This window comes from Myotis yumanensis, unplaced genomic scaffold, assembly GCF_028538775.1.
Source record: "Myotis yumanensis isolate MYYU_CA2020_CCGP unplaced genomic scaffold, mMyoYum1.0.hap1 SCAF_16, whole genome shotgun sequence".
Lineage (NCBI taxonomy): Eukaryota > Metazoa > Chordata > Mammalia > Chiroptera > Vespertilionidae > Myotis > Myotis yumanensis.
Genome location: NW_027223767.1, coordinates 41,386,842 through 41,390,064, shown reverse-complemented (window position 1 = coordinate 41,390,064; position 3,223 = coordinate 41,386,842). Strand labels below are relative to the sequence as shown.

The following is a 3,223-nucleotide window of genomic DNA, read 5'->3' as shown; positions in this document are numbered from 1 at the left end:
TGGGCTCACCTGGCTCTTCTGCAGGCATTTCAAAGCCTCTCTGCTTTTTGGGCTTAAATTTATACTTCAACAGCACACAGTGAATGCCTGTTCTGTGCAGTTTCCTGCTCTCAAGAGGCTTACAGTCTAGTGAGGAAAGCAGATACAAACGGAAACTTCCAGAACAATGTAAAGACCTCAGAGGAGGTCCAGTGCCAGTGGGGTCTACGTGACTTTGAACTGTCTTTTTTTTTTTTTTTTTTTAAATGGTGGAATTTAATCTTTATTTACAGGAGACTGCAAGATATGAAATTCCACATAGAAGAAACTCACTGAGAGTAGAAGCTTCATACAGTATGTACAGTTTGGAACTGTTCAAGTATAGATTCGTTGTAAAAAGTGCTACAATAACAAACCACATTTAAAAAGAGTTCTTAGTAGAGAAACAGTAAGACGTACTTATACCAAACAGAGTACACAACAAACAGCTTTATGCCTCAGTTGTACAATCTAAAAGTTAAAGGTCCCAGGAGTGCCATCCTGAACTTGGAATGTATAACCTTCAGAGGTAGTTTCTGGCACAACATTTTGATCTTCCTCTTCCTCTACAGAAAAATATTTCTCAATCAAGTTTAGTGACGCTTTGTACACCGACTCATTTTCATGGTTTTGTAGAGCTTCAATTTTGTCCAAACCTCCACATTCTTCAATCATTATACTTAGTTTCTCAGTTTCACCTAGTTTCTCAGCAGCCTGAAATATATTTGAAATGGCATCCAGAATAACCAGAATAATTTTGGTATCTTTCGCAGTTAAGAGGTTCATCAGTGGTTCTATTATGCCACAATGAACGGGGTATACAATTTGTTCAACTGTTCCACCACTTGTATAGTTGGTCACAGCCCATACAGCTTCCTTTTGTGTCTTAAAGTCTGCCTTAGAAAGAACAACAATGAGGAATGGGACTAGTCCATGATTCACAACTTGCTGTATCTGGTCCTGGCGGCCAGCTGTGATGTTTGACATTGTCCATGTAGCTTCCTTCTGAATATTAGTTTTGGAGTTCATTAGTAGGCTGGGAAAGATGGCAAGTGCTCCTGCATCTATTACAACCTGCGTCTGTTCATCTGTCCCGGTGACAATATTTCCTATGGCTCTTAGCGCAGGAGTCACAATTGGCAATTCAGTAGCTCCTAGGAGCTTCACAAGTTGGGGCACAACTCCTGTTTTCACAACCATTTCAATCCGTTCATTTGGACCATCAGTAAGGTAGGAAATGGCCCAGCAGCTATCTGCTAATACTTCTGGATCATCATGATGCAGGAGACGAACTAAAGTAGGAAGAATCTGCTCAACAGCATCTAATGGGGGTACAGGATTCTTGTTGCGACAAAGGTTTGAAAGTGTCCAGGTCAGATTACGTAAGTAACCACATGCTAAAGATGACATATCAGGAACTGCAAGAAGAGCCAACAGTGGGTCAACTGCACCATACTTGATAACCAAGTCTCGGAAAACTGAACCATCACCTGCAATATTTCCTAGAGCCCATACGGCTTGTTCACTGATGTGAGCGTGGGGAGATGCCAACAGAGAAATGAATGCTGGAATAGCACCTCCATCTACTACAGCCTTGGTCTGTTCCGAAGTCCCAGAAGCAATGTTAGTGAGGGCCCAAGCAGATTCAAACTGGATGGGACTACAATCAGTTCTGCCCAAGAAGGACACAAATTTTGGGATCAAACCAGCCCGGATTATGTTGTCTATGGGTGGCTGTTTTTCCCTAGAAAGCAGTTTCCTTGCAGCCTGAGTAGCTTGGAGCTGGCTTTCCAAATTGTTGCTATTTATGCCTTTGACAATGTCCTCAACAGACCAATTTACAGTGCCCTGGTTGTTGCGGTTTTCCTGCAGTGGAGACGTAGCATCATCGGGAAAGGAGCTCACATTTCTCCTTTTCAGCATCTGGTCATCCTTCTTAGCTTTCCTCAGCTCCACATTAACTTCTATTCGGCGCCGCCTCATTTCTGTACTGTCTTTCCCCTTGTTCTTGAATCTGTTAAGGCGGGCAGCTGGCGAATTAGCATTCTCGTTGGTGGACATGGTTATGAGACAAAGGGAGAAGCTCCACAAGCCGCTCAGGCTTTCACAGGAGACCGTGAGCAGAGGACGGGCTGCGGTTCGGTTGCTCCGAGAACGTCTACGGCGGCTCAGCTCTCAGACGGTGTCTGAACTGTCTTTATGTAACTGCCATAGGTAACACATGGCCTAGATACATGACCCTACATTTTGCCATCAAGAATCCCTGTTTATGTCTTTCCCCGGTACTCTTTTGGGGTTTGGGATTGTTTTGTTTAGCTACAAAACGTCCTCTGCATTATCAGCCAGTGCGGGCTCCTCTGAGCTGGATCTGCCTTGTCACCCTCCTCATTTGGGAAAGGCAGAGCCTTAACAGGTGAGCTGGAAGCTGGTGAAGGAGGCCGCCAAAATGTGACTCTGAAGAGTAGGTAGGAGGCCCCTGGACCTAAATATGTCCTTGATAAGGGCCTGCCATCCCACTGTTAGAACTTTATTCCTTTGAAGGTATATGAGCCCCTGGGAGGAATAACATCTTAAATAAACCCTGACCACTTGTCAGCTCCATACAGCAGGGAGGGGCAGCTCGCTCCCCAGGTCCTGCGTAGCTAGATTTTGCGGTCGCCTCCATTAGCTATTGCTGTGCAACAAACCAAATGATTTACTATTTCTCATGACGCTGTGGGTTGGCTATGAGGGTGTTTCTGTTAGTTCCACCCGCAGTCACTCATCAGCGACAGTCATCTCATTTGGGCTGGAGGGTCCAACATGACCTCATCCCCATGTCTGGCTGTTGGTACTGATTTTCAGTTCTCCACATGACCTCTTCTCCTGCAGGAGACTCACTGGATTTCATCAAGAAATGGTGGTCTCCAGCTTGGGTGATGAGAGGGGCTCATGAGAGGGTGATGGTAGGAGCCAGCAGACCCCTGTAGGCATAATTGCTCCAGAACTCGCACAATGTTATTTCCACCACATTCTGTTGAGGGGGGGGAAATGTCATGAGGCCAGTGGTGCAGATTCAAGGAGATGGCAAAACAGACTCAACCTCTCTCAATGGGGAGGAGCAACATCGCATTGCAAAAGGGTGTGGAGCTGTGATTCACTGGGGCCATTATCCTAACAAACTTCCACAGATGCCTAAAAGGTATATGACGTGCTTGCTTCAGGG

General features: G+C 45.5%; 1 pseudogene; it reads right to left on the bottom strand.

Annotated features, from left to right (window-relative positions):
- Positions 1-234: 234 nt before the first annotated feature.
- LOC138995173 (importin subunit alpha-1 pseudogene) lies at positions 235-2,189 on the bottom strand (annotated as a pseudogene).
- Positions 2,190-3,223: the final 1,034 nt, after the last annotated feature.